Raw genomic sequence first — 12,901 nt, 5'->3', positions numbered from 1 at the left:
TGTATTTTAATTGGGCTGTGAAATTAAAAAAAATGACATTTTTTCCAATAAGATGTCATTTTTCATCAAAACGTCTTATTTTCACAGGGAAGAAAATACCCCAATTTGTTGCCCAATTTCTCCTGAGTGCAGCAATACCCCATTTGTGGAGATAAACTGCAGTTTGGGCCCATGGAAGGCCTCAGAAGGAAAGAGTGCTGCGTGTTCTTTGGAGTGCAGATTTTGCTGGATTGGTTTTCAGGTGCCATGTCGCATTTGCAGAGCCCCAGAGGTATCAAAGCAATGGAAACCCACCAGAAGTGACCCTATTTCGGAAACTACACCCCTCAAGGAATTAATTTATGGTTGTTGTTACCATTTTAACCCCACAGTTTTTAAACAGCACGTATTTGAATTGGGCTGTAAAATTAAAAAAATGAAATTTTTTCCAATAAGATGTCATTTTTCATCAAAATTTCTTATTTACACTGCTCTGTGGGCTTGTAAAACAAATGGTTTGCATATCAAGTGGAGTTACAAAAACCAGAGTTAAAAAGAGGAGTTAAAGCCCCAGTAAGTACTCTTCTTTTCTTTTTGCATTAACAACTGTTCGCTGTTTTTTTTGTAACTGGGATAATGACCAGCAAGATTGGAGGTTTTCTTCAGAGCACAGTTTGCCATATGTATGCACGACTGGAGCCGGAGTTCCAGGGTGACTACCTCTGTGGCAGATGTGAGCATGTTGGTCACCTGGAAGCTCGCATTAGAGATCTGGAGGAGCAAAATGCAACACTGAGGGCGATAGACAATCTTGAGCGAAGCATGCTGCTGACGGAGAATGCAGTTAGTGGGTTAGACCTGGAGGGTGAAGACATGGGTGAGCAGGATCAGGCAAGTAGCTGGGTTGATCTAGTTAGGGGCAGTAGAAAGGGGTCCAAGAAAAGGAAGGCCAATCCTGTTTCTGACATTCCAAGCAAAATTGCTAAGTTGGGTGATGATGCGAGGGTGTCAGTCTCAGAAATGGCAGCCCTGGTGGATACTGATCTCCCTAACAGCCGGGAGAACAGTCCAGCTAGTAGTCGGCGGGATGGTAATGCAGGTAAGGCAAGACAATTGATAGTCGTAGGGGATTCTATAATCAGGAAGACGGATAGAATAATTTGTCGCCAAGACCACCTCAACCGAATGGTTTGCTGTCTCCCTGGTGCCAGGGTTCGGCATGTGGTGGAACGGGTGGACAAATTGCTGGGAGGGGCTGATGATAATCCAGCTGTTGTGGTCCATGTCGGTACCAACGACAGAATAAATGGTAGGTGGAGGAGCCTTAAGAATAATTTTAAAGAACTAGGCTACAAGCTGAAGGGAAGGACCTCCAAGGTTGTATTCTCAGGAATACTGCCTGTGCCATGCGCATCACAGGAAAGACAGCGAGAGCTCAGGGAGTTAAATGCATGGTTTAAGTCTTGGTGTAGAGGAGAAGTCTTTGGGTTCCTAGAGCACTGGGCTGACTTTTCATTGGGGTACAAACTGTATTCTGAAGATGATTTGCACCTAAATAGAAGGGGGTCCGCTGTGCTGGGGGAGAGAATTCTAGCTGGGGTGGCGGAGTATTTAAACTAGGGCTGAGGAGGGAGGTCAATGTAGAAAAAAAAGGGGTAGTCAGGTTAGAGAGGGGTCAGACTATATTGGTGGGGGGAGAAACAGAATGTGGGGAGAGGACTAGACAACAGGATAAGGAGATCCTTTTTTTACAAAACAGCAGTGTAACTAAAAATGCCCAAATAATGTCAAATCACAATTCTGATAATAAAAGTGAAAAACTGACAGGCAAGTTAAAGTGTATGTTCACAAATGGCAGAAGTCTAGCAAGCAAAATGGGGGAGCTGGAGGCCTTGGTACTGGAAGAAAATATAAATATAGTTGGTGTTGCTGAAACATGGCTGGACTCTTCACATGACTGGGCTGTAAATCTACAGGGTTTTACACTGTTTAGGAAAGACAGGACAAATAGGAAAGGCGGTGGTGTATGTCTGTATATGAGAAGTGATATGAAGGCGAGTGTGAAAGACACAATAGTGGGTGAATACTGTGAGGAGGTTGAAACCTTGTGGGTGGAACTAGAAAGGGCGGTAAACACTGAAAAAATTACTTTTGGTGTAGTCTATAGACCCCCCAATATAACTGAGGAGATGGAAGGTCAGCTATATAAACAGATCGAGCGGGCTGCACAGGCGGGTACTGTAGTGATAATGGGAGATTTTAATTTCCGGGATATTAATTGGTGTCATGGTTCGGCTTCAACTGCAAAGGGGAGACATTTCCTCAACCTGTTGCAGGAAAATTTTATGGGCCAGTTTGTGGAAGACCCGACTAGAGGTGAAGCTCTGTTGGATCTGGTCATTTCTAATAATGCAGAGCTTGTTGGGAATGTCAATGTTCGTGAAAACCTTAGTAACAGTGATCACAATATGCTGTAGTTACATTTTACCTATACTGTAAAAAACAAACTCAGGCTGGGAGGGCAAAAACATTTAATTTTAAGAAAGCCAATGTCCCCAGGATGAGGGCTGCAATTCAGGATATAGACTGGGAAGAACTAATGTCAAATAATGGGACAAATGATAAATGGGAGATTTTCAAATCTACTTTGGGTAATTATAGTGCAAAATTTATTCCTATACGTAACAAGTAAAAACGACTAAAATTAAATCCCACATGGCTTACACCTTCTGTGAAAGGTTCAATACATGACAAAAATAGGGCATTTAAAAAATACAAATCTGAGGGTACATCTGCAGCCTTTGTAAAATATAAAGAGCTTAATAAAATCTGTAAAAATGTAATAAAATTAGCAAAAATACAAAACGAAAGGCAGGTGGCCAAGGATAGTAAAACAAATCCCAAAAAATTCTTCAAGCATATAAATGCTAAAAAGCCAAGGTCTGAACATGTAGGACCCCTAGATAGTGGTAATGGGGAGTTGGTCACAGGGGATTTAGTGTTTTTGGACTTTGCAAAGGCATTTGACACTGTCCCCCATAGACGCCTAATGGGTAAATTACGGACTATAGGTTTAGAAAATATAGTTTGTAATTGGATTGAGAATTGGCTCAAGGACCGTATCCAGAGGGTTGTGGTCAATGATTCCTTCTCTGAATGGTCCCCGGTTATAAGTGGTGTACCCCAGGGTTCAGTGCTGGGACCACTATTATTCAACTTATTTATTAATGATATAGAGGAAGGGATTAATAGCACTATTTCTATTTTTGCAGATGACACCAAGCTATGTAATATAGTTCAGACTATGGAAGATGTTTGTGAATTGCAGGCAGATTTAAACAAACTAAGTGTTTGGGCGTCCACTTGGCAAATGAAGTTTAATGTAGATAAATGTAAAGTTATGCATCTGGGTACCAACAACCTGCATGCATCATATGTCCTAGGGGGAGCTACACTGGCGGATTCACTTGTTGAGAAGGATCTGGGTGTTCTTGTAAATCATAAACTCAATAACAGCATGCAGTGTCAATCAGCTGCTTCAAAGGCCAGCAAGATATTGTCGTGTATTAAAAGAGGCATGGACTCGCGGGACAGAGATGTAATATTACCACTTTACAAAGCATTAGTGAGGCCCCATCTAGAATATGCAGTTCAGTTCTGGGCTCCAGTTCATAGAAAGGATGCCCTGGAGTTGGAAAAAATACAAAGAAGAGCAACGAAGCTAATAAGGGGCATGGAGAATTTAAGTTATGAGGAAAGATTGAAAGAATTAAACCTATTTAGCCTTGAAAAAAGACGACTAAGGGGGGACATGATTAACTTATATAAATATATTAATGGCACATACAAAAAATATGGTGATATCCTGTTCCTTGTAAAACCCCCTCAAAAAACAAGGGGGCACTCCCTCCGTCTGGAGAAAAAAAGGTTCAAGCTGCAGAGGCGACAAGGCTTCTTTACAGTAAGAACGGTGAATTTATGGAATAGCCTACCGCAGGAGCTGGTCACAGCAGGGACAGTAGATGGCTTTAAAAAAGGGTTAGATAATTTCCTAGAACAAAAAAATATTAGCTCCTATGTGTAGAAATTTTTCCTTCCCTTTTCCCTTCCCTTGGTTGGACTTGATGGACATGTGTCTTTTTTCAGCCGTACTAACTATGTAACTATGTAACTATGGATCAAGAGAAGGCAGAGTTACTAAATGTGTTCTTTAGCTCTGTATATACAACAGAAGAAAGAGCAGCTGATGTAGCCGGTGCCAGTGCTGTTAATATATCAGTTGATATACTGAATTGGATGAATGTAGATATGGTCCAAGCTAAATTAAATAAAATAAATGTGCACAAGGCCCCGGGACCAGATGGGTTACACCCTAGAATTCTTAAAGAGCTTAGTTCAGTTATTTCTGTCACCCTTTTCATAATATTCAGAGAATCTGTAGTGACTGGAATAGTGCCAAGGGACTGGCGCAGGGCAAATGTGGTGCCTATTTTCAAAAAGGGCTCTAAGTCTTCCCCGGGTAATTATAGACCAGTAAGCTTAAAGAGGCTCTGTCACCACATTATAAGTGCCCTGTCTCCTACATAAGGAGATGGGCGCTGTAATGTAGGTGACAGTAATGCTTTTTATTTAAAAAAACGATCTTTTTTTACAAAGTTAGGAGCGATTTAAGTTTATGCTAATGAGCTTTCTTAGTGCCCAAGTGGGCGTACTTTTACTTTCGACCAAGTGGGCGTTGTACAGAGGAGTGCATGACGCTGACCAATCGGCATCATGCACTCCTCTCCATTCATTTACACTGCACTAGCGATATAGTTATATCACTATGTGCAGCCTCATACACAAGCCCTAACATTACTACAGTGTCCTGATAATGAATACACATAAAATCCAGCCTGGACGTCATGTGTACTCGGAATCCTGACACTTCTGAATCTTTTTTTGTGAGATTCCGGCAAGTGAAACCAAATCTCGTTTAGCTCAGTGATCTCGCGAGATTTCGTATCCGTTGCTGGAATCTCACAAAAAAGAGTCAGAAGTGTCAGGATTCTGAGTACATATGACGTCCAGGCTGGATGGTCATGTGTATTCATTATCAGGACACTGTAGTAATGTTAGGGTTTGTGTATGAGGCTGCACATAGTGATATAACTATATCGCTAGTGCAGTGTAAATGAATGGAGAGGAGTGCATGATGCCGATTGGTCAGCGTCATGCACTCCTCTGTACAACGCCCACTTGGTCGAAAGTAAAAGTACGCCCACTTGGGCATTAAGAAAGCTCATTAGCATAAACTTAAATCGCTCCTAACTTTGTGAAAAAAGATCGGTTTTTTAAATAAAAAGCATTACTGTCACCTACATTACAGCGCCCATCTCCTTATGTAGGAGATAGGGCACTTATAATGTGGTGACAGAGTCTCTTTAACATCCATCGTGGGGAAAATGTTTGAGGGGCTATTGAGGGACTATATACAGGATTATGTGACAAAAAATAGTATTATTAGTGACAGCCAGAACGGTTTTACTAAGGACAGAATTTGTCAAACTAACCTAATCTGTTTTTATGAAGAGGTGAGCAGAAGCCTAGACAGAGGGGCTCCTGTGGATATAGTGTTTTTGGACTTTGCAAAGGCATTTGACACTGTCCCCCAGAGACGCCTAATGGGTAAATTAAGGACTATAGGTTTAGAAAATATAGTTTGTAATTGGATTGAGAATTGGCTCAAGGACTGTATTCAGAGAGTTGTGGTCAATGTTTCCTACTCTGATGGTCCCCGGTAATAAGTGGTGTACCCCAGGGTTCAGTGCTGGGACCACTATTATTCAACTTATTTATTAATGATATAGAGGATGGGATTAATAGCACTATTTCTATTTTTGCAGATGACACCAAGCTATGTAATATAGTTCAGTCTATGGAAGATGTTCGTGAATTGCAAGCAGATTTAAACAAACTAAGTGTTTGGGCATCCAGTTGGCAAATGAAGTTTAATGTAGATAAATGTAAAGTTATGCATCTGGGTACCAACAACCTTCATGCATCATATGTCCAATGGGGAGCTACACTGGGGGAGTCACTTGTTGAGAAGGATCTGGGTGTACTTGTAAATCATAAACTAAAAAACAGCATGCAGTGTCAATCAGCTGCTTCAAAGGCCAGCAGGATATTGTCGTGTATTAAAAGAGGCATGGGCTCGCGGGACAGGGATGTAATATTGCCACTTTACAAAGCATTAGTGAGGCCTCATCTAGAATATGCAGTTCAGTTCTGGGCTCCAGTTCATAGAAAGGATGCCCTGGAGTTGGAAAAAATACAAAGAAGGGCAACAAAGCTAATTAGGGGCATGGAGATTCTAAGTTATGAGGAAAGATTAAAATAATTCAACCTATTTAGCCTTGAAAAAAGACGACTAAGGGGGGACATGATTAATTTATATAAATATATTAATTGCACATACAAAAAATATGGTGAAATCCTGTTCCACGTAAAACCCCATCAAAAAACAAGGGTGCACTCCCTCCGTCGGTAGAAAAAAAGGTTCACCCTGCAGAGGCGACAAGCCTTCTTTACTGTAAGAACTGTGAATCTATGGAATAGCCTATCACAGGAGCTGGTCACAGCAGGGACAGTAGATAGCTTTAAAAAAGGGTTAGATAATTTCCTAGAACAAAAAAGTATTAGCTCCTATGTGTAGAATTTTTTTCCTTCCCTTTTCCCGTCCCTTGGTTGAACTTGATTGACATGTGTCTTTTTTCAGCCGTACTAACTATGTAACAAAATACCCCAATTTGTTGCCCAATTTGTCCTGAGTGCAGCAATACCCCATTTGTGGCGATAAACTGCCGTTTGGGCCCATGGAAGGCCTCAGAAGGGAAGGAGCGCTGTGTGTTCTTTGGAGTGCAGATTTTGCTGGATTGGTTTTCGGGTGCCATGTCGCATTTGCAGAGCCCCAGAGGTTTCAAAGCAATGGAAACCCACCAGACGTGACCCTATTTTGGAAACTACACCCCTCAAGGAATTAATTGATGGGTAATGTGACCATTTAGACCCCATAGTTTCTTCACAGAACTTATTTGAATTGGACTGGGAATTGAAAAAAAATAAAAACATTTTTCCAATAATATGTAGTTTTAGCTCAAAATTTCTTATTTTCACAAGAAATAAAATACTCCATTTTGTTTCCCAATTTGTCTTGAGTGCAGCAATACCCCATTTGTGGTGATAAACTGCCGTTTGGGCCCATGGGAGAGCTCAGAAGGAAAGGACCACCATTTGACCTCCTGGGGATTTTCTTGTGCGAAGTCATGTATGCAGAAGCCCCTGAGGTACCAGTACAGTTAAAACCCCCAAGAAGTGACCCCATTTTAAAAACTTCACCCCTTAAGGCATTCATCTAGAGGTGTAGTGAGCTTTTTGACCGAAGACATACACCCCATAAACTGTAATGTGGGTTCTTACAGGTATGGCAATACCCTCAATGTGGCTGTTTTCAGCGTCCTGGGCACGCAGCAGGGCTCAGAAGGGAAAGACGAGGGGGGATAAGCTGTGCGGAGTGCATCAGGGTAAGTAAAACTGGGGTAGATTAAAAATCAAGGGATGTATGATACATTTGAAAACACTCTTTCATACAGAGCCTTATTTTTTCGGGACACGTGTCACATTGATATATTGTGTCCTCCCTTATCCCCCTCTTATAGCAGACTTTGCACCTCTTTTGACTTTTTCCCTTCTTGGGGAACTTCTCCTGGAAAGTGTTTCCCTGGTACGATGCGTGTGGCCTCGCTTCCAGAAGTACTGGGTGCCCCCCTTCTTGGTCCTTAAAAATTAGTTTCTTGATAACCACCTCTTGAAATTCCAGGAAAGTTCCCGTCTGGCCTGTACATCGACATAGCACGTACGCATTGTACAATGCGATCTGTATGATGGGCACGGCCAGCTTCTTATACCACACCGCATGGCGCTGTAGGGCTTCAGGTCTTGATCTGACAAGTTCACCCCTCCCATGTACCTATTGTAGTCCAGGATGCAGTCTGGATTGGGGGTCTCTGTACTGGTACCTCTTACTGGTACATGGGTACTGGTGTGGCCATGTATTGTTGTCAATACAAGGACATCTCTCTTTTCCTTGTACTTGACACACAATATATTGCTGCTAGAAAGTGCCCTGCTCTCACCCCTTCTTGTTTGCCCAAGCAGAGTCTTAGGGAGGCCTCTCAGATTTCTTTTAGCAGTGCCGCATGCCGCAGTACTTCTGGAAGCGAGGCAGTTGAAGAGTGGGACGCTGGTATAAAAATGATCCAGGTAGAGGTGGTGACCCTGGTCCAGCAGGGGGTGAACCAAATCCCACACAATTTTTGCATTAACTCCCAGTAAGGGGGGGGGGGGCATTCTGGGGGCTGAATATTTGTGTCCTTCCCTTCATATATCCTAAATCTGTAGGTATACCCTGATGCACTCTCGCACAGCTTATACATCTTCACGCCATACCTTGCCCTCTTACCCGGCAGGTACTGGCGGAATTGAAGCCTCCCTTTAAAATGTACCAAGGACTCATCAATAGAAATATAATTCTTGGGGGTTTATGCTTGGGAAAACCGGGCACTGAAACGGTCTAATAGGGGTCTCCTATTATACAAACGGTCAAAACTGGGGTCATCTCGGGTGGACGCTGCTCATTATCAGTATAATGTAAGAAGCTAAATATTGCCTAATTTTTTTTTTTTTAGGTTTCAGTTCAGTTCTGAAGTTGCTTTGAGGGGCCTATATATTAGAAACTCCTATGAAAAACCCCATTTTAGAAACTAGACCCCTCAAAGTATTCACAACAGCATTTAGAAAGTTTATGAACCCTTTAGGTGTTTCACTGGAATTTAGAGCAAAGTAGAGGTGAAATTTACATATTTTTTTTTTTTATTCTGCAGTTTTGAGAAATATCCCACATGTGGCGCTAGTGTGGTAATGGACTGAAGCACCGGCCTCCGAAGCAAAGGAGCACCTAGTGGATTTTGAGGCCTCCTTTTTATTAGGCACCATATCCGGTTTGAAGAGGTCTTGTGGTGCCAAAACAGTGGAACCCCCCAAAAGTGACCCCATTTTGGAATCTGACCCCTTGAGGAATTCATTGTAGTTTTCATGGGGTGCATGCAACTTTTTGATCAGTTTTTATTCTATTTTTAAGTGGCGTGGTGACTAAAAAACAGCAATTCTACTATTGTTTCTTTTTTACAGCATTCACCGTGCGCTATAAATGACACATTCACTTTATTCTGCGGGGCGATACGATTACGGCGATACCATATGTTTATAGTTTTTTTTATGTTTTATGGCGTTTGCACAAAAATACTTTTTGTAAAAAATCATTTACTTTTTGTGTTACCTTATTCTAAGAGCCATAACTTTTTTATTTTTCCATCAAGAAAGTCGTGCGAGGACTTGTTTTTTGCATAACGAACTGTAGTTTCGATCAGTACCATTTTTAGGTACATGCGACTTTTTGATCTCTTTTTATTCCATTTTTTGGGAGGTGAAGTGACCAAACAATTGTAATTCTGGTACGGTTTAATATTATTTTCTTTTATGGCGTTCACCGTGCGGGATTAATAATGAAATAATTTTGTAGTTCAGGCCGTTACGGACGCGGCGATGCCAATTATGTATAGTTAATTTATTTATTTATATATTTTTATTAATAATAAAGGACAGATAAGGGAAAAAGGGGGATTTTTACTTTTATTACTTTTAATACCTTTATTTTCCTATTTTTCCACAATTTTTTGTAACTTTTTTTTCACTTTATTACTTTGTCCGACTAGGGGACTTGGGGGCAGGAGGCCCTGATCGCTATTCTAATACACTGCACTACATGCGTAGTGCAGTGTATTAGAGCTTTCAGCTACTCACTGAGAGCAAGCATAGTGGGTCCTGACTTTGTCAGGACCCACTAGGCTTCCGTCGATGGCATAGCCGTACGCCATTGTTAGGTGTCCGGTTGCCATAGTCACCATCGCCGGCTGCTATCGTGTAGCAGGCCGGCGATGGTAGCTTAACCCCTAAAAAGCTGCGATCGCTATTGAACGCGGCTTTTAAGGGGTTAATCAGTAGGGACACAGCGATCAGTCCCCGCTATAGGAGCTGCGGCAACCACTGTACAAGACAGCAGCTGTCACAGCTTCTGTATGTGTCGGGGAGACGGCCGAAATGGCCGTTACTCCCGCGACGTACTGTTCCGTCACTGAGCGCGATCGGTGCAGTCAGCATGATGGAATAGTACGTCGCTGAGCGTTAAGGTGTTAAACCAGCAATCAGTAGATAGCTGGTACAATACACTGCAATACTAATGTATTGCAGTATATTGTCATTTTTACAGGCTCCTGTAACAGCGCGATTGCTGTTCCTGTCCGTTAGTCCCGGGTGTCAGCTGTAATATACAGCTGACACCCGCAGCATATGGCACAGGCTCAGTGCGAGAGCCCGCTCCATAATCACCCCCCACATCACGGCATGCTATTAAGTCGTGGTGCGCAGCGGATGATGCAGAGTGAAAATTGCAATTTTCCACTGATATGCCTTTTTAGTGCACTACATGTTATGCCCAGTTTGTGCCACTGAAGACAAATACCTCATAAAATATTAAGCGGGTTCTCCCGGGTATGGCGATGCCATATCTGTGGACGTAAACTGCTGTTTGGGCACGCTGTAGGGCTCAGAAGGGGGGGAGTGGCATTTGGCTTTTGGAGCGCAGATTTTGCTTGGTAATAGTTCCGTTTGGCGTTTTGCTGGTATTTCAGTTTATAATGTGGGGGCATATGTTATCTGTGCGGGGTACATCAGGGTATAATAAGAGGGTATAATAATGGGGTAAATAAATAATAAACCGCAGATATGTGGCCGGTGTCGCACTGATAAATGGTGCACGATCTTATCCACTTTTTGAACACTGCACATTTTGCATCGCCATATTCTGAGAGCCAGAACTTTTTTATTTTTTCACCACCGGAGCTGTGTGAGGGCTTATTTGTTGCGGGACTATCTGTACTTTTCATTGGTACCATTTTGGGGTACATGTGATTTTTTTGATCACTTTTTATTCCATTTTTTGGCAAGCAAGGTGACCAAAAAAACATCAATTCTGACAATGTTTTTCATTCTTTTTTTTTACGGTGTTCACCCTGGGCTATAAATTACCATTTTTTTTAAATGTTTATTTTTATTTTCTGCAAGTTATACAAAACCACACAACAAATAAGAGCACGCAGGCTCAAACATATTAAACAGTATTACCGCAAAGTGTAATATAACAAATAAAGAAATTGCACATTAGTTTGTATCAAAGATTTTTTTTTTTTTTTTAAATAAGAATATTCATAAAGCAGTACTGAGGAAAAAGGGGAAACAAACCCCTCCCACCTTCTCGGGAAGAGAAAATTCTAAGTTTAGTTTGGTAAGAAATTCAGCTGTCCCGCAAATGCAGACGACCCAGCGTACCCTTTAAGACTTCCAATAAGTACCATTTGGTGAGCGTGAAGGAAGACACCGCCTGTTTAAGTTCCGATTCAGATAAATGCCGTATCATGAATGCCTTCCATTTTATGAAAAATCTTTTAGTGCGTTTGGTTTTCATACGTTCCGCATCTAATCGTTCTATGTGTAGACACTGCTTTAGTTGGTTCACTACATTTTGCATAGTTGGTATTGTTGATACCAACCATTGTTGTAGCAGTAGTCGTTTAACTACCAAACAGATCAGGTGAAACAGTTGGGGCAGGTGTCTCCCTTCCGCTCTGCCACCATCCGTCTCCTCCTCCCAATAGTGGAAAAGGAAAAGGACATGCGACATTGGCAGGGCCAAATCCCATAGTGTATCCATCATGTCATGGACCTGAGACCACAAGGGCTGAATTGCCGAGCACTGCCATAAACGATGGAACAGATCTGTTTTTTGGACATGACATTTAGGACAGGCCACCAGGCGGTCAGGCATAGCATTGCTCGGTGGTATATTAAAACCTAAGATTGCCCTGTGCATTATGCGAAACTGAGTATCTCTCCACACCTCTCTCATCACATGTTTCCGAACTGAACCCCATCCTATCAGAATTTTGTCCCTGAGGTCCCCGTCTCCTAATTGTTCTTCCCATTTTATAAAAATTTGTTCCGGCGGGGTAACAATCAAACTGTCCCTAATTTTGCAGTAGTTTTGTGATACAGACAGCATTCCCGTATGTTGAAAAATTGCTTTATCCATTTTATTTGCGATCACCTCTCGACCCACCTCCCTTAGCGCATTCCTAAAGAAATGCTGGACCTGAGCATATTGGATACTTTGGAAAGGTCTCAACCCAAATTTGTCTATTAATTCTTGACCCGTAAGCCATCTCGGATCCGTGTCATGGAGTAGATGTTCCACCCGTAAAATGCCCCTCGCCCTCCATTCTGCAAAAAGACTACTCTGTCTTCCTTGAGCGAATTCCGGATGATTCCATAGGGGAAGATATTTGGAAACTCGGAAAGATAAACCATAACTCCGTCTCATCGCCCTCCACGTCATGAAAGTATCTCTACAGATCACCGATTGCTTTATGTACCCAGGCATGGCTGATAGGGACGAATGTGATTCAAGCGTGTGATCTGAATGATAACTGGTAGACGCCACCCAGTCTATAACATGTCTTGCTAGACAGGCCAAGTTGTACCCTCGTATATTAGGTAAGTTAATACCCCCCCTCTCCTTAGTGGCCATGAGCTTGTCTATACGGATTCGAGGCCTCCTCCCTTTCCATAGAAAGTGACCAAAAGCCGACTGTAGTCTTGAGACATCTGTATGCTTTAAAAGAAGTGGCAGGGTTTGTAAAGGGTACAATAGCTTCGAGAAGCTCATCATCTTAAGAAGGTGATTCCTACCCAATAGAGAGAGTGGTAA

Source organism: Rhinoderma darwinii, chromosome 9 (assembly GCF_050947455.1).
Source record: "Rhinoderma darwinii isolate aRhiDar2 chromosome 9, aRhiDar2.hap1, whole genome shotgun sequence".
Classification (NCBI taxonomy): Eukaryota; Metazoa; Chordata; class Amphibia; order Anura; family Rhinodermatidae; genus Rhinoderma; species Rhinoderma darwinii.
Note: the sequence above shows the minus strand (reverse complement) of the source record.